Source organism: Pseudorca crassidens, chromosome 4, assembly GCF_039906515.1.
Source record: "Pseudorca crassidens isolate mPseCra1 chromosome 4, mPseCra1.hap1, whole genome shotgun sequence".
Taxonomy (NCBI): Eukaryota; Metazoa; Chordata; class Mammalia; order Artiodactyla; family Delphinidae; genus Pseudorca; species Pseudorca crassidens.
In genome coordinates, this window is record NC_090299.1 from 3885001 (window position 1) to 3910247 (window position 25247).

A 25247-nucleotide genomic window follows, 5' to 3' on the forward strand; every position below is an offset into this window, starting at 1 on the left:
TTGGACAATTAGATGCTGGTGCTTTCATTGGTTCAAGTAAAAACCAGCTAATGCGGAGGAAATATTCCTAAACTCTCGATACAGTAGATTAATGTAGTTTTCAATCTACAGCACTTGTACTGCTTCGTTTTCTACCTATGTATTAAGGAACAAGTGTCCATCTACCTCCTAAGATCTGTCTCAGGCTTTGCTCCTCCAGGAAGCCCTCCCTGACCACACCAGGAAGCCCTCCCTGGCCACACCAAGCCTCAGATGGTGTTTACGAAGCTCCTACGACATGCACATTCCATGCACTTTATCGATGTTGTTCCATTCACACCTCCCAGCAGCCCTACGAGGTCAGAAATAAGGACTCACCCTTTAGAGGTAGGAGCATTGAGGCTCAGAGAGGGGAAATGACCAGCCCGGGACACACAGCCGGTTTGTAGCTCCCTCTCACCACTGGTCATCTTGCTGCCCTAACAGACTAAGATCTCAGGAATGTCCGCTGAGGAGTGAATGAATGGATGGATGGACGGACGCACGGGTAAAACAATTCTGTCTGCAGCTTCCGGAAACTTCCAAGTGGAAAAATACAAATCCCTTGCCGTGGGAAACAGGGAGTTAATCCCCCCCCCCCCCCACAACGGAGCAAATACAACCACGCCAAACGCAGCTGGATGCCAATATTTACCACCGGCCACGGCGTCCACTGTTGACAGCGTCAGGCCTCATTAGGCTCAGACCATAGCAGCCTCCTGTGCTTTGGTGGAAGCAGTTTATTCAGATTTTAAAAAGTTCCTTTTCCCACACGCTGTTTCCTGAGGTTCAGGCAAGTAAGTCACCATGGCTGACAGCAGATGTAGCCCCCGGGCTGTCCTCGATTGTCCCTCCTGGCTCCCAGCAGCCTCCCCTGAAAATTAACGCCTGACTAGAGAGTGGGGATTTAACCCTTAGCTGGGCGCTGCGTGACTGTTTCCTTTGCCTCGCATCCTGGCAAAAACTCGGGGAGTTAGGCACTGTTACCCCGATTTTACAGATGGGGAAATGGAAGCAGAGAGGACTCAGGGGGTCATAACGTTCCCCGGCACCTCTATTCTAAGTGCCGTTCACGCGCCACCACCGAATCCTCACTCTAGTTCCGGGAGGACTGTTCAGCAATCAGCCTATTTTTCCTATGAGAAAACTGAGGCTCTCGAGGTTCATTCGCTCATGAAGGTCGCACAGCAGAACCGGGCTTCTCACTCAAGCAGCCTGCGGCTAACCCCTCACCGTGCACCTGCTGGGAGAGAGGACCTCACGTGCCAAGCTCTGGGCGCTGACTGCTTCCGTGGAGGACTTTTTCCTCCTCTCTGCAACCCCAGCAAAGTGGGCTGGTCTACACAGACCGTTCAAGTGTCCTGCGCCTGGTCAGAGACAGCCTAGGTGGCAATGCAGAAGGGAGGGTGGCGTGACAGCCTGGGGGTCAGTCAGGTGAGCAGGGGAGGGGAAGAGTGGGTCGTCCCACGGCAGGGCCAGGAGCTGCCTTTGGGAACTAGCATGAAATGGGTGGGGAGATTCTGAGGACAGCAATGCTACAGCGTCTGAGCCATGGAGGGACAGGAAGAGGCTGAGACTTCCGAAGAGAAGGGGCCAGACCTAGGTCCAGCGTGGGGCAGTGTGGCTAGGGTCCCTCCTGGTGGACCAAGCTGTCTTCACGGGCACACGGGGTAGATGTGGCCTGTTTGCAGGGAGGTGGCTGATGAGACAATTCACTGTGGACCGGCCCCAGGCCAGTGCCTGGCCCCAGGCAGGCGGGATAAATGGCAGCTCTCACGCCCCTGCCCCACCCCCGTGGACCCTCCCCCGCCACGACGTTAGATTCCCTGCACACCTTTCACGGAAAGTCGTCCGGCCTGCTGATGCAATCATACTTTCTTTTAAAATTAAGTAGGTCTCAGCGGAGGGAAAGCTGTTCATCAATTTCTCACCTTAAAGTTCCCGTAATATTCGTCGATTCATCCAGTTTTTGCCATGGGAACCATAATCAGGATTCCAGTTCCCACTTTTACCCCAGATTCCTGCCTGGGTGGACCCTGTTTCCTCTGCTTTACAGGCGAGAGGCCAGGGTTTTGATCCTTTGATTGGCTCTGGGGTGGAATTTCTCCACTTCTAGAAGGAGCCTGTACAACAGGTTGCCAGGAGAACCTGAGTCCCAGGCCCATCAGATGGCCCCAGGCCTTTCCGTCTCACCACTGGTCTCTCCCGGTCCCTGATGGTCAGGACCCCACAGGTCGCCAGCCCCGGGGCCGGGAGTTGTCGGAAGGGTGTGGGTTCAAATCCCAGCACAGCCACTTGTTAACTGAATGATGGTAGCAGTGACTTCACCTCTCCGAGTCTGGTTGCCTAGTTTATAAAATGAACAAGGATTAGTACTAAAGGGAAATAAATTGATTTATGTCAAAGGACTTAGTGCAGTCCCAGCACCCGATAGATACCTAATATCAATACGTCTCTGAGCCTTCGACTCTGTACCCGCAGCAAGGTCACAGGAACGAGAGAAGAACTGAGCCGAGTGTCAAAACCTCTTGAACACACGCCGGGTTCTGCACTGGGCTCTCGGTTCACCGAACGCATGTGGGTTTGAATTTATGTTGACGAATAACTGAACAGCTACTTCAACAGCACATGCGGTAAAAAGAGCCTCGAGCAGGAGCCAGGACCCCGCCTCCCCCCCCCCCCCCCCGTCGTTCCCAGCTCCCACCTGATGGCTGGGCTCCAGAGAGCTTAGGCCGAGACCTCGACAGGCTGCACTGCAATGAGGCCCTGCCCCTCAGCCCTGGCACTTGGGCGGCAGTGAGATAACCCAGGCAGAACCAAGGGGAGGTCTGCAAGGGCTCAAGGCCAGTGGCAGAAGCTGGTAACAGCACCAGCTCTTTCTCTCTGCCCAGGGCCTGGGGGATGGGGGGAACACCACACAGTTCCGAGTCAGCGGGGAGGGGCCGGCAAAGGGAAGCCTCTCTCTTCTAGGGCCTCAGAACGAGCTTCTGAGGGGCCTCAGCGCCATCCCCCATGGCAACCGAGAAGCCCCTTGCACCGGGCCTCTAGCTATGGTACCCGGGGGAGTTTAAAAGGAGAAATATTGAAATATGATACCCAGCCGGCCAGGGGTCAGGGCAGTCTGCTGAGTTCAAAGAATGCTGCCTGAGCACCTCTTCTGGGCTTGGGCCTGTGTCAGTCCCTGGAGAACACACGGTCATTGCCATCTGTATCTGTACCTGCATCTATGCCCATCTGCATCTCCGACTCCATCTCCATCTGCATCTGTATCTCTCCCTGTACCTCCGTCTATACCCATCTCCATCTGTTACTGAATGTGTGTCTGTGTCTGTGTCTGTATCATCTATATCTGTATCGGTATCTATATCTCCACCTCATCTTCTTGTGGTTAGGACTGAGGAATCTGTGTGGACTAGATGTAAGTCAAAGTGACCACCAACTTTGTATTTCTGAAAGATAATAACATTTGTACCCAAAACTGTTACTTGATTTCTAAGCAAGTCGTCTCACTGCTTTCTTTCAATAGGCCAGGAATCCCAAGGCCCTGAATATGAGAGACATGTCTATGCATCTTTTTCCCCCATTGAGTTTGGATTTCCTTGTTCTAGGAAGGAATAGTTTTCCTATTTGGGGCTTCTGAAAAGATAATATATATAAGTTTATGTAAAACATACATTTTTTAAAAAAATTTATGATTAGTTTCTGACTCCCCAAACCCTCAGCTGACTCTGGGCTCACGTACAGAGAAAGGCCTATGATCTAAATGCCAGGATGCTATTATGGGCAGAGCCTCTCTGCTCGACTGTTTAATTTTAAAATATGAAATCGGGTGGAACTTGTCCAGTTAATGCACTGGGAGGTAAAGAAGTAGGCAGATTCCTTTTAAAAACATGAAATAGCATTTAAGTAGGTTGTGCTTCCCATGGGTCACTGCTAATCGAATGGTTTTCTAATATTCTTTTCTCTCTCGGTTGCCGAGGCTGAAGAAATAAACCTTGCAGCAAAGCGTATCCATGGGCTGCCTCAGAGGGAAGGGCCAGCCTCTCTTTCTCCTGCACAGCGAACCTGAGTACAAGGATCACATCGGTAACATGGCTTCAAATTCCAGCTTTACTCCTTCCGGCCGAGTGGCCTTGGGCAAGTCATTTCCATTCTCTGCACCTCACCTGTGCTCCCTGCCCTCAAGGTGGTGGGTGCCAGAGGGGAGACAGACCTGTAAGCGGGAGTCATGGGGGAGGGACGAGGTGATCATGGGCGCTGTCACCAAAGAGGAGAAGTAAGAAAGGCTGCCAGTGGTGGTCCCACAGACAGACCAACTGAGTCCACACAGCTCCTCTCTATAAATGGTAGTAACTATTCTGATCACACCCCCGGCCATCCCATGTCCACATTTTGACGGCTTTCATTTGCACTCACACAAATTATCCCTTTGAGAACAGAGACTGCTAACCAGCTCAGGGTTCAGAATTGTTGATCGGCCTCATGGGGATCACTATGACCACAGGATCCTCTTCCCCAACCAGGGAGCAGTCATCCTCAGACGGAGGTGCTAGGTATGGTTTGCTGAGCCCTGCAAGGCCTTGTTCTGACCTCCCAAGAAACTTTTCCCTGGGAAGCCCCTCTGGTTCTAAGCTCACACATTCCTTGTTTTGATGGACAGTTAGACCTCGAGAGCCAGAGCCGGCCTACAGGCCGTCTCCTCACCTCTGACGGTGCTCCTCACGATGTGGGACAAGGACAACCCCAGCTACTCCGGGCTGCCTCCCGAGGGCCGGAGCAAGGACACACTTGGCGCGTTTGGGCCAAGCGTCTGTCTCGAGTCCACAGACAGATTTCAGGCTCCTCAGACGCCCATGTTCGCTCCTGGAGCCCATGCTTCCTTCCTGGGAGATCAGGGGTGACTGTTCTTCCCACGTAATTACAGTGGAAATTAAGAAAATCACTAACCCTGCTGTCAGGTGCATAATTAACTTGAGAAACTTAATTGTGTCTTAGCAGCGGAGGATCTCCCTGGCCGAGATGTACTTGAAAAAGAGAGAAAGAGGAAGAAGGGAAAATACACCTCCAGATTCCTTCAGTCTCAAGGCACAGAGACACAGTCAGACAACAAAAAGGTCCCCTTTGTAGGCGGGGATGCCGGGGTGCAGAGGAGTCTGCTGCCTTGCCCTGTGCTCGGTTTTGGCATATCTGCCGTGGAGGAAAGCGCCCAAGCCACAGTGTCCCGCGAGCCTCGCCTTCAGTCCCGGCCACTAGCGCCAGCCCGATGCCCGAAAGCCGGATGGTCAAACTACACAAAGGTCCCACTGAAAACCAGGATTCCAGGAGGGCGGCAGTGGCTGGCCCCCTACCCACCCCAGGCTGTCCCCTGCTAGAACAATCCAGGGCACCCCCCCACCCACCTCCCTGTCTTAATCCACGCATCGCCCAGGCCAGGCGGGAACCACAGCAGAAAACCATCTCTCAAAACTGTTCCTCCCACGCGCATTTATCTGCCATTTTTACGAAGTTCCTGGCGGCCCTCTGGCTTCTGTATTTCATGGCAAGGAATTTTCTGGACAGACGATAGAACAGGTCTCCCGATTCTGAAAGTCTGTTGTATGCCACTCCGCGTTTACAAAAGATCTACATGAGTACCTGTTTTCGCTAACCGAAAGAAGCTGATTTTCATTTTTACGGAAAAAAAGGTGAAAAGAGAAAATGACATTCAACATGTGTTTGCAGCTAGCTGTTAGAGAGGCAGTGCACCCCCCAAGCAGCAAGAGCGGCACCCCCAAGCCCCTTCCCCGGCAACTGCACTCAGCAGCTCAGCGGCCAGCCGCCAGCGCTGAGAACAGCGTCTGCGAGCCTCTGTGCTTCATCTCAACGTGCATCCGTCAGCGAGACGCGTCTTAAGGTAAGTGTTATCTCACTTTATGCCATTGTGGCTTAGGAAAGGTTTCGTAGCCAGGCTCCACTTCAGATGAGCAGGGAAGCCTGTATGGGGTCTGGACCTGGCTGCCCCACTAGGCTGTGACCTGGGGCAAGTTGCTCCCCCTCACGATCCGCTCTGTGCTGTGGGATCACGGAAGCACCTGCCTCCGTGGGTCACGTGGGAATGAAATGTCTCAGTTCCCAAGTGCAGGGTCCGGCACAGAGCGCACCCTCACTGTGGCGGGGACGGTGACTGTGAACTAATGGAGAGATCCAAGGTGGGATTCTTTGGAGGTGATGGTGTGACTTTTGTGACCCTCAGCTGGGACCCAGCCAGGCAACGAGCCACCGGGGTCAGGCTCTTGCTGAGGAGCTGGGATGCTCCTGGCACGAAGGGCAGCAAGACGGCCTTGACCTCCACTCAGTGTGAGCCAGAGCCTGGCAAAGGGAGGAGCTCCGGTTGACGAAGTTGCACAGCCCTGGGCAAGTCCTGGACCTTCCAGACCTTCTGTCTCCTCATCTGACAATAGCACTGTGGGGAGGACTGGAAAAAGACCCTCCTCATGGGAGGCAGGGCTGGGTGAGAGGTACAGCAGGCCTTCCCTATCCTCCTTTCTCTCCATCCTACAGGGACAAACAGCCTGACCAAAGGAAGAAGGCATGTCAGAGCACGGCAGGGCGGGGAAAGACAGTGGGATGTGGCATCCTCAAGCCTGAGGCCTTAGCCACTGAAACCAGCCACGTGATGCTGCTGTCTCTCCACCACTCTGACCCTCAGTGTCGTCTTCTACAGAACGCCGATAGTCATTCACAGTGTTGATGTCTGCAGTAAATGAGGTCACGTGTGTAGCGATAAAGGCCCCCACCTTATTTGGCCCTCCTACCGCGTGCAGGTAACTGCACGATCCAAACCGATGAGCAGGTACTGGGCACCGAGGTGCCGAGCCTGGCACTGATGGAGCGGCAGCCCTGGCCTCTCTGATAGAGCTCAGCTGTGTTTGCAGCCACGGGATGTCCACAGCCCCTCGGCCCCCTTCCCTGATCAGCAGGTCCCTCCCCGTGGCCACGTCCCTCTGCCGGGCTCCCTGTCGAGGCCCCCTTTTCAGCTGCGGCCCTTCCCCTCACGCCCACTTCCTTTCTGTGACTTTGGCCTTTTCAAATGTGGCCCATGAATAATGAATCCCTGTTATAAATTTAGAAAACGTCCTTTCTCCCTGCAACTAGGCCTTTCTCTTTATTTTTATCACGCTGGTTTGTAAGAAAAGGAATCTCTTGAAAACATTTTTCCCTCAACTGATTTCCTGACAACCAAAATTAAGTTGCTAATTTTACAGCGTCTCTGTGGAGCTCCACTGGCTTGCTGCCCCGAGTCGGGGGTCAGGGAAGGGGTGGGGAGGGTCCCAATAGCTTTCCAGAAAGTTCTAATTCCTGGGGGCAGGGTGGTGCAGCGGGAAGGGAGTCAGACCCAGATGGGAATCCTCACTCCCTACTCCCTGGGCGGCCTGGGCAAGCGCCTCATTTCTCTGAGCCTTGGGTATCTTATCTGAGCGACAGGGAGAAGAGGACGTTCTTCGCAGGCTAGGGTAGTGATGATGGTGACGATGACGGTGGTGATGGTGATGACGGTGGTGATGATACTGCCGGTATGACGTGTTGGGGGAAGGTAAAGGGAGCCGCTACTAAGGACCTCTCGTGCCAGACGCCGCACCAGCTGCTTTACAATCATACATCAAAGTTCTGAGCTCAGTGATGCCCTGATTCACTGGGTGGCCCCAGTAAAGGGCCCACGCCCTCTGGGTCTCAGTTTCTTTCCTGGGTCCTTCAGTCTGAAACTCCTTCACAGGGTTGCCATGCAGCTCAGATAAGGAAGCAGAGAGTCAAGTGCAAGGGGCTCCTGTGGAGCCAGAGCCTGGGCCCAGGCATCAGGACTGCAGACACCAGAGGCCACTCCCCTCCCTCCTGAGCCTCAGTTTCCCATCCGCACAGTGAGGTGGCTGACGTCCGCGATCCGCCAGGCCCTCCTGCTGGGAGATGCCACGAGCCAGATGGTCCTCAGGGCAACTATTTATTTCCAAGATGAACAGGGGATACTGAGGCTTGGGTGGGTGGGGATATCAAGGAGGGAATCTTCACGGGTGCCACCTGTGCCGGGACAGCACGACCTCACGACAGCTGCTGTTCCCATTTAATAGATGAGGAAACTGAGGCCCAGAGAACAGGGGAGAGCTGCCGAAGGACACGCAGCTGGTTGGGACAGAATCTGCCCGCTTATGTAGATTAAGCAGGATGTTTGAAAGGCAATCCCGGAACGTGCCCAGCTCTCCCCTCACGGCCCCACGCCTGCCTGTCCTGACTTCCAAGGCCTGTGCTTCTCATTTTCTGCATTTTCGATTCCAGCCTGTTGGGTCCACCCCGTGCAATCGTGTGTGATACTGGTAAGGGGAGGGGGAGGGCCTTTCCCAAACCACTGTGGGCGGGCTGCGAGGCCCGGCGCCTGGGGCGCCTGGAGCGTATGTGCAGGGCGGGTGCTCTGGGCTCTCTCCGCTCCCAGCACAGTGAGGGCAGCCTCCTCTCTTCTTCTGTTTCTTCTAGATGCTAAGCAGCTGCGTGTGCTGGCTGACTGCACTCAGGAACCTCAAAGGAAGCAGAAGACCATCTCACATCATTAACAGCACGGCCAGAGCAGGCAACCTGGGGTCCTGGGGCTAGCGCCGCACTGGAGCCAGACAGACCACGATTGGATTCCCAGTTCTGCAGCGAGGCAGCTGTGTGACCTGGGGCAAGTCGCACACCCTCTCTGAGTTCCCACTGCCGATGGGACTCCATCACAGCACAGCCTCGTGAGACTGCCTTGAGGCTGAAGGTAGGGGGCACACTTCAGGGCTCAGCGTGCCCTAGGTTCTCAGCAAACGAGAGTGCCCTTCCCCGACTCCTCAAGGGGCCACTGCCAGGGCTAAAACATGATCACTTTTGGACAGTGCTTGGCACAGACTAGGGGCTCAGGGAAGGGTACTGCCCACAGCACCTACCATCCTTCTGAAGCCTGTTTCCTTTGTCAGCATCAGAAGTGGAGGAGGTCCCCTGCAGGGCGGGTACGCCATTGTGGTCACCAGGGCCCCCCACTTTCCAGTGCCTGGGATGCATCCACACACACCACTGCTCCTGTGTGAAAGGCCAGGCCAGCCCAGTCATTCCTGCTTTACAGAAGAAGATCCTGAGCTTCCAAGAGGAGCAGTGACTTGCCCAGGCTCCCAACAGGGCAGGACTAGAGCAAGGCGTGGGCTTGGGTCTGGGGAAGTCCGAACACCAAGCCGGGCCACCTCTCCAGGGTCAGTGGGCACATCCCAGTGATAGCTGGAGCCAGGGAGGGCACCAGAAGGGAGGAAAGGGTGGCCGAAGTGGGCAGCCTCAGAGAAAGCTGGAGGAGGCCACAGCCCGACAAAGACCTGGCCCAGACCTGCCATGCCAGTCCCGCTAGGAAGCAGGTCATGGAGGCCAATGCCAGCCTGGAAGTCCTTCCCCCCAGACCTCAGCTGACTGCAGCCCCACCCCTGACCTGGGAGAAGATTAGCTTTAAAAGACACGCGTGCAGGGCAGTGTGTTTGCATGTGAAGGGGATAAGAAGTAACATCTACGGAGCCCAAACCACATGCTGGGTATACCCGGTGGGCACTCAGACCTGGAGCAAGACGTGAGGGGCCCCATTTTACAGATGACGAAACTGAGTCTCAGAGAAGCATGGAGACTTACAGGGTCACACAGTTGGAGAGAAGTAGGTGACCATTCGAGCCCAGCCTTGCTTCACTCCCAAGTCCTCCTGCTGCGTGGACGCAAGACACCCTGGGGCCTGAATCACTGCAGGTCCAAGTAGAGACAGATTCCTAGTAGTTTCCGCTGTATCCAGCATCTTATCTGGGCAAGCGAAAGCACGGCACTGAGGCTGGATTACAGTCCAAGAGCCCACGCACAATCTCCAAGCCCACTGCGCTTGGCCTGTGGGACCCTGAGCCAGCTGGGTCTCCCTGGCCTCCCTAACCTTATCCGACAAACAGGGATAACAGTAACACTGCTGACCCGGATGATGGTTGTGGAGCATAGATGAGTTACCGTGCATGCAGAAAGGGCTCAGAGGAGCATGTGGCACAAGGACTTAATAAATGCTTAATAAACACCACCTGCTATTGCCAAAGGAGCGTTCCTTTTACAGATGCAAACACGTGAGCTCAGAGAGGTTAGGTGATGTGCCCAAGGTCACACAGTTAGTATCAGGAAGAGTCAAATCCAAATAGGTCTTAATCACAGCAATCCCTCTGCATTAATTCAGTCAACAAGCATGAGATGAGCACTTACTGTGTGCCACACCCTGTGCCAGCGCCTGGGTATCTGGGGACACCAACGTGCAAAGTACAGCTGCTGTGTCTGCTCTCAGGGAGGACGTGCTTTCATAGGGACCCGGGGACAGAAGCTGCAGGTATGATTCATGGTCAAGTGCAGGAAAACTTGTGACCAGGGTACAGAGCTGCTGTAGGAGCAGAGGCGAGGGTGGCCCGCACTAACACAGCCTCAGGGGCCACCTAGCCCCACGGACAGCCTCCTGGGGGACAGGATATCCACGCAGGACTGGATGGTGAGTACAGGTTACTCAGGCAAGAGGGTATAGGGAACAGCATGTGCTGAGGTCTGGAAAAGAAAGCCAGCATTGTGTGCTCAGAGGACGTCGAGGGGGTTCAGGATATGGGAGGAACTCAGAATTGGGGAGGTGGAGAGCTTGGGGGGAGGATTTGGTTTGTACCCACAGGAGGGCAGAGGGAAACCAGTGAAAGGATTCACTGTCAAGAAAGGCAGCACAGTGAGGACGGGCTGGAAGGGGAGGACGGGCAGCTGGTAAGGAAGGGGACCCCAGCCTGTCCCCCATTTCACTGGATCCCTCCGACGGGGCGGGCAGATGGGTAGGGTGTGGAAGGAAGCGAGCTCCAGGGGCTGTGATGCTCGTGGAGCTGTCTGTCTGTCTTTCCTCTGCATGTGTGCCATCCCCACTCCCGCTGGGCATGCCCCCTGCCTCTTTTAGGGAAAGGCAGTCTCTAAGCTGGGTTCTCTGGGCTGCAGGGGCTCTGAGGCTGGTCCCCCGCCAGTGGCTGTCCAGAGATGCCAGCATGGCCCCTAGGATGGATGCGTTAGAAGGCCAACCCAGGGGGCAGGGGCATTCCTGCAAGCGAGCTCTGCGGCCTCCTCAGAGGGCACTCCTGGGCTCTGCCCGTCCCAGGAGGAGGGCTGCCCGTGAAAGTCTCGCCCCCTATACTGGCCCTGCACTGCCCAGGCTGGGCAGAGGGACACGCACGTGGGCCCTCACCCGGCCCTGAGCTGAGTCGGGTTCCCCACACAGAATCAGAAGGGAAACCGTCGTTTCCACAGTGAGGGGAGGCCGGCGCAGCTTCTGGGACCCCCCAGGCAGGCAGGGCCCAGAGAATGAATAACCAGTGTGGAGAACTGCAGGTCCTTCTGCAGAGTCCGGCAGTGGTCAGCACCCCTTCCCCAGCTCAGTCTCGGGCTCACAGCCCCTCTCTGTCCCACCCCTGCTGCCCGAGTGTGGCCCTTGCGGGTCTGGGCTCTGGGACCCACTTGATCTGCCCTCCCAGGGCCCGATCTTGCCCCCTTGCATCGTGCCCTGCTGTGCCTGGCGCTCACCGCCCCTTCACACCACCCCTACCTCTCTCACCCCCTCCACGAGGCTCAAGAGCCCTGGCCGGGCTCACCCTGCCCAGTCCACGCACTTCCCAGCAGGACTTCTGAGGGCTCGAGCGCCCGAGCAGGGGAACAGCTTACACGTGCTTCCCTGAAGAGGAAGGTTTTTCACTGGGCTTTGATGGGGCGCCTGTGTTTCCCCAAACACAGACTCTGCACGTCAGAGATGGGGCATTGATCCAAACCACGCGTGATTATTTTGATTCTGAAATTCCATGCCTCGCTTTTTGTGTACAGACAGAATGTTCAAATCTGAAATAACAGGGTTCTCAACACCAAGTCAACCACAGGACACATGGGCGGGGTCCAGGGGGGCCGGCGACACGTCGTGAGGATTGTCTGCCGCCAGGAGGAAGGCGACGTCTTGAGAAAGAATTCCCGCGTGTGTAAGACCCTCCGAAATCGTAACGCTGCCTGGAGAGCTGCAGTGATCGGCAACGGGGGCTCCTGAAATGAGGGTGCTTAGAAATAGCAGTGCCCGACAGACACACTACTATGTAAAAGATAGATAATGAATGAGAACCTGCTGCAGAGCTCAGGGGACTCTACTCAATGCTCTGTGGTGACCTAAGTGGGAAGGAAACCCCAAAAGAGTGGATATATGTGTACGCAGAGCTGATTCGCTTTGCTGTAGAGCAGAAACCAACACAACTCTGTAAAGCAACGCTACTCCGATAAAAATTAATTTTAAAAAGTTAAGACACGTTGAAGACTTTGACATCGTCGTCACTTGTTCGATTTTTAAGAGAAGGCATTTTAGTCAATTGTATGAATATTCTAAACTAGTAATTAAGATTAAAAAATGTGTTCTGGCTGCTCATGGTAGTCAGATCGCACATAGGTGTCAATCTCAGTTAATTAGGGTTACCAAGGGGGAGGGGGTGGGGGAGGATGGTGTGGGAGTTTGGGATTAGCAGATGCAAGCTATTATATAGAGAATGGATAAAGAACGAGGTCCTACTGTAGAGCACAGGGAACGATACTCAGTATCTTGTGATAAACCATAATGGGAAGGAATTTTTTAAAAAATGTATATATATACATACATATGTATATATATATATATATGTAACTGAAGCACTTTTCTGTACAGCAGAAATGAACACAACATTGTAAATCAACTATACTGCAATTAAAAATACAAAGAGGGCTTCCCTGGTGGCACAGTGGTTGAGAGTCCGCCTGCCGATGCAGGGGACGCGGGTTCGTGCCCCGGTCCGGGAAGATCCCACGTGCCGCGGAGCGGCTGGGTCCGTGAGCCATGGCCGCTGAGCCTGTGCGTCCGGAGCCTGTGCTCCGCAACGGGAGAGGCCACAACAGTGACAGGCCCGCGTACCACAAAAAACAAAACAAAAAAACCAAAAAAAATAAAACATAAAAATACAAAGAAAAAAAAAAGAAACAGCAGTGTCTGGAAGGGCAAATTCAGGGAGGCAACCTGAGTGCAGGACTCCAGGCAACACACCCCTGCCAACCGGCTACTGGAGAGAAAATCAAGGAGCTGCACGGTCCCGAAAGACGGCTTCCGGCTCCAGCACTGCAGGAGTTTGAGGCTCCTTCTTTCCTGCCTCTGCAATGATTTCAAATAATTATTGAATGAATGAATGAATGAGAAATGCATGGCCACATGAAAGAAGCCAGTGACCCAGTGACCATTTACCCTGAAAGTAAGTATGGGCCTGTGGGAAGACAGAGGTGGACCTACCTGCCCAGCATGTTTTAACCATGGAATTCTGTACTCATCTATGTGGCAACTTTATGAACTGACGTCAGATTGTGATTTATAATAGGAATATATATTCTCCCTCCATTCCTGGCACGGGGCTCCTAAAACCCTGGGAGTTTCCCACATGACAGAGTCATAACTGTGTTTTTTGTTATGTCAATGAGGTGACTTTTGGAAAGACCCTAGGTCACCTAAGGATGGGAGTTGCTAGGCAGTGGAGATGACATGTGATTGGAGGGTTGGAACTTTCAGTCCCCCCAACCCAAGCTACTCCCTCCTGGGAGCAGAGAGGGGCTGGAGGTTGAATCAATCAGCCAACAGCCAATGATCTGATCAATCATGCCTGTGTAAGGAAGTCTCTATAAAAACCCCAAAAGGACAGTGTCCTAAGAGCTTCCAGTTGGCGAACCTGCAGAGGTGCAGGGCTAGTGGTGCCCGGGGGGCATGGCAGCTCGGGCCCCTTCCCCAGGCCTTGTGTGTGTCTCTTCCATCTGGCCACTCCTGAGTTATACCCTTTATAATAAACTGGTGATCTAGTAAGTAAAACATTTCTCTAAGTTCTGTGAGCCATTCCAGCAAATTACTCAAACCCAAGGAGCGGGTGTGTGGAACCCCTGATCTGTAACTCGTCGGTCAGAAGCTGGTGTCTGAAGTGGGGAGCAGGGGGCAGTCTTGTGGGTCTCAGCCCTCCCCCTGTGGGGTCTGACGCTCTCTCCAGGTAGACAGGGTCAGAACTGAGCTAGACTGTAGGATACCCAGTGGGTGTTGAGAACTGTTTGGTGCTGGAAAGAACCCACACATCAGAACTGGTGTCAGAATAGCAACTACTCTGCAAGGGTCCAAGGTGCAAGGGTCTCCTCTCATCTCCTAGGTGCTCAGAAGACAGAAGAACGGGCAGCAGTCAGGACTGATTACACGTCCACAAACAGGGTGTGACGCTTTGACATGAAGTGGCAGTGACGTGGGTGCCACTGGTGGTCCCTTTGTAAAAGGAGCAGGGCTCTATGGGCCCTTCCCAGGACAGACCTGCCCCCGACCATGTCCTCCACCTGCCTCTTGTTTATAGAGAAACTTTAGCCAAAGAATAAATTTAATCGGAGAAGTGAGAAAATGCAGAAGCAAAGGAAAATAGTCAAACAAGAAAAAATAATAGGAGTTTAGCCATAAAACAAGGACCTTTAGTTCCTCCTCAAGGGCTCTAGAGAATATTCTGAGCCATGTCCTATGAGCTGTTTGGTAGATATTAAAACCCCCATCAGGTGGAAGAAGTTAACTACACACTGACCAGACTGTAGCCGTGACATAAGCAGCCACAATGCCGAGAACTGGCCTCAAGAAAATGGGAACAAACCGACCCAGGAACTAAAGATTAACTGTACTTAAAACAATCAAGATGACACTGATCAGACCACCACCAACAAATTTCAAGATGACTGTCAGAGCTGACTGTGCTGTTTCTGCATGTAGATGCCCTCCTCCGCGTGTGCACCCCTGAAACTCCCCTTTAAAAGCTCTTGGCCCTGTCAGCAATGGGGAGTTGGTTCTTTGGGACGTGAGTCCACTTTCTTTCCAGGACTGCCGGCTTCCTCAATAAAGCGATCTTTCCTTTTACCCAACATTTGTCTCTCAGTATTGGATTCTTGAGCAATGAACAGCCAAAGCTAAGTTTGGGAACGCCTTCGCTGAGCCTGTAAACATGGCCACCCCTGTCCTGTGAGTCTCAGGGGCTGTGGAGCCCGAGGCAGGGAGGTCTGGGAGGTGCTGTATAACGGGTGGGGGGACACCGGGGAAATCGGGCAGACGGTCTGCAGGAGGCCGGGTCTACTCCAGAGTGGGTCTGGGGGCCTACATAGGTGAGGGCGTCTATATCACATGGGGGGGGAACAGGGCACGTGGGGACAACTGCCCCTCCTTTCCAACCTGATTTCCCAAAGTCTGAGACTGAAGCTGACCCACGGGGCCCCAGTCAGAGCCCCACGACCCACTCTGGACCCTAGCTGTGGGACCCTCCCGAAGACTGCACAGCTGTGGCCACCACTGTGGGTCTTGGAGAGCCCTGGCGGGGCTGGAAACACTCCCTTGGTGACAGTAAACCGGGGGGCCAAACCCGAAGGACTTGGCCACAAAGGTAAATAGAGGGCGCACGAACCCCATAGCCCTCTTCCTGAGTCTACGGCAGAAGTCACTAACTGATCACCACGCGGTCGCTGAGACTGCCTTCGTTTCAGCATCTCTCCCGGCACAAAGTCCAGGCACCAGACGAGCAGAATGATCTTCACTGCCGAAAACTCTCACCCCCTCTAGGCTAAACTTCTGGGGAAGAACTTGCCCGTGAGCAAGCCTCTCTGCCCTGGACTCTTTCTCCTTTGTCCCTGGGTGGAATCGGGCCGTGCCTGATGTCTACAAAGAGGAATTTTAATAGAATCGTGGCAAGCCTGGGAAATACCACCATTCGCCGTGACCCCTAATTAAGACTCGGAGAGCACACAGCCGGCGTCGCTCGATGCCACAGCTGCTGGGACTTAATTGAGGGAAAGAGAAGCGCAGAGGTAGGTGGCCAGGCAGCATGTGGCTGGGGCGGGGAGCTGAGCCCCTCCAAGGCGGCTCTGAGCTCCTGAAATGGGGCCGGACCATCACACTGAGTCTCCTGGAAGCGGATATTAATACGTGGTATCCCCGCAGGCTCTAATCCCCAGAAGGCAGGAAGGGCAGAGGCCAGCGGAATGCTGCTTGGTCTCTCCAACACAGGCGGGAGAGAGAGAATTTTAACAGCTCCATTTTCAAATTTTCCCACACGATTTAGATCATGGCCAAAAAGCCACCACCCAAGTGTCCATGCTGGCGGTGATTTTCGGGCAGCCTGGACAAGAGGCGAGGGTCTCAGGTTCAAGACCATGCTCTGCCTCTCCCCACGGGGATCCTGGGCACGTCACGGCCCCTCTAGCTTCCATCCCTTCCCCTGACAAATGGGGCAGCTGGACCCACAAGTGAAGGTCCTTCTGATGCCATGGGCTCCTTTGTTCAGGGAAGGGTCACACCGAGGCCCCTCGTGCACACACGTGGAGGGTGAGTCATCCAACCCCACCTGGGAGGGGAGGGCAATGGGGCTTCTAGCCCTCTGAGCAGGCCCTTGGGGAGACAGAAGAGGGGTAACACTGGGGCCAGGGAGCATCCTGGACAGGAAGGGATTGTAACCTCAGCCTCTTCCCTTCGGGATTTGTAGGGGGTTGAATAGTGACCTCCAAAAGATACGTCTGTATCCTAACCCCCAGCACTGTTCATGTGACCTTATTTGGGAAAAAAGGTCTTTGCAGATATAAGCAAGTTAAGCATCTCACGACAAGATCATCCTGGATTATCTGAGTGGGTCTTAAACCCAGTGACAAGTGTTCTCATAAAGAGGCAGAAAACAGGACACACAGACGCACAAGGAGGAGGCCTGTGAAGATGGAGGCAGAGACTAGAGTGGTGTGGCCACAAGCCAAGGAATGCCTGGGGCCACCAGAAGCGGAAGAAGTAAGGAAGGATCCTCCACTAGAGCCTTCGGAGGAAGCACAGCCCTGCTGACACCTCGATTTTAGAGGTCTGGCCTCCAGACCTAGAGAGAAGTCTGTTCATTTAAGGCCCCAGTTTGTGGTAACTTGTTACAGCAGACCCAGGACACTGACCCAGGCTCAAAGTTATGGGGGTGGGGGTGGGGGTCTCAGCTGGGACAGGAGGGGATGGCTCAGCCCCAGGTGCCCCAAATGGGACCCCCTCGTGAGAAAAGGGGCTCCATTCTGGTGACCCTGCCTGGGGCCCGGGGGGCCCGGAGGAGGAGCTGGGTCTGGAAGACCCTCTGCCCCCAGCCGCCCTGCAGGCCTGTGTGGACTCAGGGCAGCCTGTTGAGGGTCCCTCAGCCGGGACACGGCTCGTTTTCAACCGCTGAGGAGAACATTCGGAAAAAGCCTCAAGGATGCTGGAGACCCTGCTGTTACGGGCACGCAGAGCTCCAAGCAATTCAATGGAACAGGAAAGAGGTGTTTCTTCCCGCGAGTGGGGATCCAAGGCGGTGATGATGGTGACCTCGATGGGCCTCGCGGTGCCTGGTACCCGGCACGAGCTATCGGACAGCGGCCAGGATGGTGACCGTGATGCAGGCAATGGTGACGGGGCTGTGGGTGCTGGCTGGGTTTAAGGAACTCCCGGGGGCGAGCGGCCACACCCCAGTCCAGGTCCGGAGCCGCCTGACGCCCAGCTCCGAGCCTCACTCCTGTCTCTTCCAGTTCCCAGGCTCTCAAGCCAGCATCTCGTCCTCCACCTCCGGGCCTTACCCAAGCCAGCTCCTCTGAGTCCAGGGCAGGCTCCCTCCCAGCGGCGCCTCCCTCCTCTCCCTCCACCTCACAAGCCGTCCCCATGGCAACCGTCCTCCCCGGAGAAGCCAGCCCTGGAGCCCCAGCTCCCCACCTCCACTGCTGTGTCCACACCAAGGCCTGATGAGTAGGACCTGGAGGCCAGCCGACCCCATGACCCCTGTCTCTCCTCTCGTGTTTTCCATGGTGAGGAAAAGTAAAGAGAGTGCTGGGACGTTTAAGGGAAGAGCTGCAGGAGGTGGCTGGCTTCCCGTCGGGCTCAGGAGGCTGACAGGAGGCTGTGTGGTGAAGAGGTCCGCAGAACCAGCCTGCTGTGGATGAAGGGGTCTCTGCAGAGCCAGGCTGGAGCCCCGGGTGATGGGGAAGTCAGGGGGGCAGTCCCCAAGGCTCTGGGCTGGGATGACCCTGGTGCTCTGCCCAGAGCCCGTCCTGCCCAAAGCAGCCGTGTGCCCCGTAACCTGGAACATGCGACAGTGGGACCCGGCTGTCCACGGCAATAAAAGGGGCGAACAGGTCTCACCTGGAGATCAGGACTGCGGGTAGGCTCAGGAGGGCTGTGAGGACCCCCGGAAAGGGAATGAGGGTATGCGGGTTTCTGGCAGGACCCTCGGGAGCCTGTGCCCCCAGGGAGGTCCTGCCTGGGGCCAGAGCCCTGCATCGCTCTCGCTCACTCATTCATTCAGCAAATGTCCCCTGAGGGACTTCCCTGGCAGTCCGCAGTCCAGTGGTTAAGACTTCGCCTTCCAATGAAGGGGATGTGGGTTCGATCCCTGGTCGGGGAGTTAAGATGCCTTGCGGCCAAAAAACCAAAACACAAAACAGAAGCAACACTGGAACAAATTCAATAAAGACTTTAAAAATGGTTCACATCAAAAAAAACCTTAAAACAAACAAAAAAGCTAGCAGTCTCAGGGCTCTTGTGTTAAAAAACGAAACAAAACAAAACAAAAACGCCCCTTGAGCATTCACCTCCAGCCCCTGCAGGAACCAGCCAGCCAGGCTCCACACTTGGGGAGGGGCCCCCCTTGCAGCAGGGGTGGCAGGCAATGCACACACACACACACACACACACACGCACACGCACGAGAAAGGAAGAAGGGACTGGCCAGAGGGATGGGGTCGGGTGCAGTGAAGGCGGTTCTCAGGACGTGACATTTAATCTATAACGTCCCTTCCAGCTCAGCATCCTCTCGTTTAAAGATAGCATCATTTTGTTTTTTCCTTTTAAGTAAGATCAGAGTGGAAAAAAGAGGAAAACCCCCGCGGGGGTGTAAGCGAGCCGTGGACTGAAACCCTGTTTTTTCCACATCACCATCAGCGCTTTCTGGCCAAAGCCTTTTAGATCCTTTTGGGGCCCGCACCCCTGTTTGTTCCACAAATCTCACTAAAGCAGGCTTCGCCGCGATAGTATTCCTCCTCGCGGCAATGCTACCGTAATCCCCAGCCAGCCACTCCGTCCTGGCTCCATCAGAAAGAGAAACCATGAAATATGAAGAAGATAAACTTGATACGGTACAGGTCACTTTGGTTCCTGACTTGAGAAATATGGGAGTGTGTGAGCCGGATGACAGGTGCAGTGGCCTTTCCCAGGGAAGATAGAGATGTGATTCTCAGCGCACCTAAATCAGTCACCTTGGAAAACACGCTTGGAGGCAGCAGGCGGCAGGTGAGTTCCCGTGAGATGATGGGGGCTTTGGGGCTGGATATCTCTAAGATGCCTCTCATCACATGTTGATTTTTACTGCGCGATATTTTCTAGGAAACACCGGCAAAGCAAAGAAAGGGAAAGCACCTGAGTGCTTGAAAAAAAAAAAAAAAAAAAAGCTGGGAAATAACATTTGTAGACATAGAACAGCCTGGCTTTCTGACTTCCAGAATTTCTACTTTCTAAGTCGGCGGGGTTTCAACCTTTTCGGTTTCAGTTTCCCAGGTATGCAGACTCAGTGATACCCCCTTTTTTAAGGGGCTGACAAGGGGTGATGTCAGCCCCTTAAAAGAGAATATATTCGGGAGGTGGTTGGCCTGGGACCTGGCACGTAGTAAGTGCTCAATAAACGTGAGTTTCCCCTCTCTCTTCCCTGTAAGCCCCACCTCTGACAGATGAAAGATTTGCATTAGATTATCTCAAAGTCCCCAAATTCTAAGAATCCAGGTGGAAAAAGTTCTGCTTAGACTTGATCTCAAAGTTATTTTCCTATTTACCTTAGTGGAAAATAGTACAAAAATGCCTTACCTTTCATTCACTCATTTATTAAAACAATACACACGCGCACACACACATCAGGGGCTTACTGTGAGCCTGGGACTATTCAGCTTTGGTTCACTGGCCCTTTCTAGCAAAGCCATGAGGCTGGCAGGGCAGCTGGTACAACGACAAGAAGCACTGAAAGCCCTGAGGCCATATGGCAAACTGGTAGGGGGCAAAGGTGGGCTACCTGAGTACCCCGTGCTTGTATTGCGTTGGCCAAAAAAGTTCTTTCGGGTCTTACGAACTTTGTGGCCAGCCCAATATTTCCTGCTGGGACGGTACACTGTTGGGAGGACTGTGACAGAAAACCGACATGACATGCAGGGGATTCCAAGTGCTTTTCACCGTGTTGATGCTTTAACAGAGTATCTCATTCTCCTCCATCAGCCCCCCAAGAGGGAGTTCTAAATACCCATCCCTGCGTTTCACAGACAAGAAACTGAGGCTTGGCGCTCTCCAGGTCCATGCCTCAGTCCAGCGGAGATGCACGCGATATTCTCCAGTCCTTTCCCCTCGATGGGAATGCCCCCCCCACTCCACCAAGGAGGGCTCTAGCCGAGTGAGCACATGCTACAGGACCCTGCCCTTCTGGCCACAGCTAGCTGTGCCGGGCCTGGACACTGGCCCTCGGTGAGTGTGTCATAGTCTCTTTCCTGCCCACCTGGAACTAGGTCTGGAGAAGCTGGCCGAGCGAGTCCCTGAGCTGCTCCATGATATGGACACTTGGTCCAAGGCTGCCGTGTTGGACGGGGCATCTGCGGAGCAGGCCAAGAGCGCCCAGATGCGGGGGCCAGCGGGGGAAGAGTTAGTCCCCCAACGGGAAGAGGGAGAAGCAGCCATTTGATGAGGGAGAGACAGCGGACAGGTCCCACCCCACTCTCCAAGCCCCCGCCCGCATGCCACGATGCTCGCCCCCCAGGGCTGTCTGCCCATGGGCTCAGGAGCGCGTCTGGCTTCCTACTAGAGTCAGTTTGTTTTGCAGCCCGCAGAGCCCTGACTAGGACACGAAGCGTGGCTCCATGGTTCAGCCTCAGCTCTCTCTGCTCCCAGACGCTGCAGGATTGTACATCAGGAGAGCGACAGAGAGGGCAGGGGGCGGGCCCAGAGGCGCATCCTGGCTTTGGCCGTGGCCTCGGGGTAGGTGGCGTGTTGCCTCCTTTCCTACCCTGGTGCCCAGTGTCCTATGTGTCCATCTTCAGAGTTACCTGATTTCATACCTGCTAAGGGACAAGTCCAAGTTGTGATCAGCCTGTCATTATGCGCCCCTGTGCCTGCCTGGCTAGGCTCCTCCTCCCTCAATCCCAGGCACAGGCATCAGCAAACCCAGACCAGCTCTCACACCCTGCCCTGCTCTGCGCGGGATTCAGTGCTGGCCCAGACCTCGGAGCTTCCCACCCGGTCAGAGCTGGGATCCAGATGCCCGCATGCCCTCACTCCTCCACGCTGGGGCTGCCCACCTGACCGTGTGTCACTCTCCAACTTGCACACTTCCTCACCACCTTGGGATCAACTCCAACTCCCTCCGCTGGAATGCAGGCCTCTCTTCACGTGACCCCAAGCTGACATTCAGGCCTCACCTCCTTCAGCCACCACCACGCCCAAACAGCACACCAACCACTGGCCCAGCATTTTCCAGCCTCCCTGCCCCTGCATGTTTTGTTTTCTGTTTTCAAAGATGATGTCCTCCAGGTTGGCCTGGAAAACTCCTACACATCCCCCAAAACCCTTCTCAAGTGTCACCTCCTTTTTGTGGTTCTCTCTGAAGCTCCCCGGCACACAATCCCGGCCAATATTGATTGCTCTTTCATCTTTTCTATGACGTCTCACTCTAAAGCATGGTGACAGTGCATAAGACTTCTTGGCATGTGTGTCATCCCCTCACTAGACTGTGAGCTCCTGGAGGACTGAGGACAAGTCTCTTGTCCGTGTTGGGATTCCCCAGGCCTAGCGAACCCTGGAATGTCACAGGCACTCCAAAAGTGCTGTTTGAACTGGATTAAATTCCTCTGTGGGCTCCTGCCCAGCAGATAACTTTGAGTTTTGTTACCCCAGGGCTGGCTTTGAATTAACTGAGGTGATCACTACATCAGCCTCCACAATTCAGGGCAGGAAGAGAAGACAAGGTCCAAAGCCCGGGTCCTGGGTCCAGCACGCCTTTCCCAGGAAGGGCGGGGGCCGGGGCAGAGCATGTGGTTTGCGGGTTAGCTCCCTGCCCACCTCCCCCCAACACGTGCTTCACCCCCGATCTCATGGTTTCACCATCCTCCCCGCTCCAGTAACCCCCTGGCAAGGCCATCTCTGACTCTAGGACACGGCAAAGGTGGGGCAGCGTCTTCTATCCAACACGGAGCGAATTGGACCCAGCGTCCAAGAATATCAAACAACAGGTTCTAACCAAGCCGTCCCTCCCCCGACAAAGATGGAGGGCCGACTCGGCCTGCTGGGCGGGGTGGTACCGATACTCACCTACCCACGTGGTGTGACCCGCCCAGGCCACCGGCCTCGGACCCCGTGAACAGGGCAGCCCCCTCCCAGCACACACCACCGAACACTCTGCGATCCCCCTTGGGCGAATGCTCGATGGAGGCCCTCCAGCAAGTCTTTCTAACAGGACGGGGTTTGGGGGTGGCGTTGGGAGTGCATTTCATTGAGGAAGAGTAGGCCGGGCTGGCCTCACTGCCTGCCCCTCGCATCGGGGTCAGGGGTTCGGCACAATCTAGTTCAGTAACGGCCACATGTCGGGAAGAAACTGGGCTCCTGGTAGAGGCGCCGACCCAGGAGAGAGTGCCCGTGACAGCTCGGCCTCTGCAACAGGCCAGGCTGATGCAGGCAAGGGCCACACGCTGGGGCTTCCAACGACACACATCTATCCCCTCACAGCCTGGGGCGCAAGTCTATCCAGGTGTCCCCAGGGCCACACTCCCTCCGGAGGCTCCAGGGGAGGGGCCTTCCTGCCTCTCCCAGATGCTGGCGGTCCTCGGCTTGTAGACGCGCCCGTCCAACCTGCCTCCGTTGTCCCCTGGCCCCTCCCCTTCTTATCAGGACCCCAGTCACGGGGCTCAGGGCCCACCCCGCTCCAGTGGGGTCTCATCTAAGTTACCTCTGCAAGGACCCCATTTCCAAATACAGTCACGTTTGGAGGCTCTGGGTGGGCAGGAATTTGGGGGGAAACTATTCACCCTAGTGCAACAAGCAAAGTGCGTTCTTAGCAGGGAAGGAGGTCTGAACAGAAGCTGATGGAGGAGAGAGAGGAGGAACCCAGCAAGACTCCCGGGCACGGCCGGGTGACATGGCTGGTGACACTCTCCCGTCTTCACTGTGCACACCCTTCTCCCTTCGGACGGTCTCTAACACTGGCCTGGGCTCCGTCCACCCGGGGCACCCACTCTATTTTCCCACAAAGACCCAAGTATCCCGACAGCACTTTCCCCACCGCAGGGGCTCGGAAGGCCCTTCCCTTAAGGTTCCAGAGAAACACCTGAACCGTGGCCTGAAGTTAACTTTCACATGTTGAAACCCAGCATCTCAGCGTCCCCAGTGGGCTCAGGGGTGGGTCCTGACCAGGCCGGCCATGGCGACGGTAACTCACATTCAGGACCGCCCTCAGGTCCCCCAACCTCCCCAAACCTTCAGGCTGGGGATGCCGGCCCCGACTCTGCATCTCTAATCTCGCCAGGTCCCCCCTGCCGCTCGGGCCTCCAGGACCGCGGCCTCACAGAATCCCCACGCCTGGAGTTGTCCCTCCCCAACCACACAGCCCACCCGCCTGGCGCTCATTCTGTGCCCTTGCTCCCCTGTGTGCTGTGATGTCCCCAGGGGAGGGGACGGTAGGATGAGGTCTAGGTGCAGTGAAGACCCCTGTGTGCTGAATAAAATGAATGGAATCACCACGGCGGGTGTAGACTCTTTTCAAGGTTGCAGACGCCCTGGGCTCCGTGCTCTTCCCTGCAGACATAGCTCCAGGGAACTCACGCCCCAGCTCACAGCTGGGCCTTGGCGAGATGGGCCCGTGAACGGGTCTTTCTTCCGAGCCAGGGTCAGGTGGAGGGCGGGGCGCTCAGCATCTTCCCTGCGGCTGGGCCACCAGGAGATCACAACAGCGGCCGTAAGCGCACACCTCCGAGGGCCACTCTGCTCTGCGTTGGTCACATGCAGTCCTGCTTTAACTGAGCAGCCCCCGACGGACAGGGAAGCCGGGGCCCCAGCAGGGCCACCATCGGCCGACACGTGGCCTCGGGGCAGTGTGGCCGATCCGTCCCCATGGCTGGCCCCGGCCTCAGAGCTCTGGGTCCCTGCCGGGTGGCTCTGGGTCCGCTGGGGCAGGCTGCCTCTGTTTTGTGCAGCAGCTGCGGGGAGGGGGGCAGGACTGGGCTGAGCACCTAAAACACACCTGGCATGTGCCCCTGCCCCCTCTGTCTCTTCCGTACCGGTCACAGGCAGCGGGGACCGCCAGACCACTTCCTCCACGTCCTGGCCACTGACCGAAGGGTCGTCAGGCACCCACAGCCGGGAAGCCCTGTGGCGCACGCGCTGGGGGTGCAGCGGTGACCAGAGTGGACCTGCCGCCCCGCAGGGAGAGGCCCTGACACGTGTGTTGGGGACTTGCCAGGTGTTTGGTCCTCACACCAGGGAGAGAACAGGACAGACCCAGCCCCTGCCTCCTGGGAAGGACAGGAGACATGCAATGAACAGCTAGATCACAGAGTCCAGAGGTGGCCGGTGCGGAGGAGGGGAAGGGATGGGTGACGAGTGATGGGCAAGGATGGTAGCAGCTGGGCCGGGGATGCTGTTTTAAAGAAGGGGGCGTGGAAGGCCTCACCCAGAAGGACATTTCAACACAGACCTCAAGGAGGTGGGGCAGGTGACGCAGGGCCGGGGGAAGGTCTCCTGGGCTGGTCAGAGCACCCAGGAGGAAGCCCTCGATGCAGTTTCCTTGGCCATCACTGAGTCTAACCATTTCTTTCTGCTTGTTACTCACATGTTACTGCACACCTACTATGCACCGGGGCTCTTCTCAAACTGCCTCACTGAGCAGACGTTCACGCCTCCACATTCATCAGGGCTCACAGGACAGGCGGACCTGCCGCCAAGGCCCTGAGCCACTCGCAGGCAGCGTGCTTAGCACGCTGTCCCTTCGCTGCGCCCCTGTACCCATCCACCTGAGGGCTAGAGGGCCCTGGGGGCTGGGACTGGGGGCCTAAGGGCAGGGACGTGGGTCCCAGGGCTCGAGGTCACGTACACGGCTGCAGGC

At 55.6% G+C, this 25247-nt stretch overlaps 1 protein-coding gene and 1 long non-coding RNA gene across 2 annotated transcripts in view; one reads left to right on the forward strand and one right to left on the reverse strand.

Annotated features, from left to right (window-relative positions):
- The window catches only part of SORCS2 (sortilin related VPS10 domain containing receptor 2), a 485797-nt gene that overhangs the window by 214843 nt on the left and 245707 nt on the right, over positions 1-25247 (reverse strand). The gene's annotated exons all lie outside the window — the stretch shown is intronic.
- Positions 18945-22993, forward strand: LOC137223367 (uncharacterized). Its single transcript, XR_010942836.1, has 3 exons — positions 18945-19414; positions 20428-20626; positions 20979-22993. It is a non-coding gene; the product is annotated as an uncharacterized lncRNA (long non-coding RNA).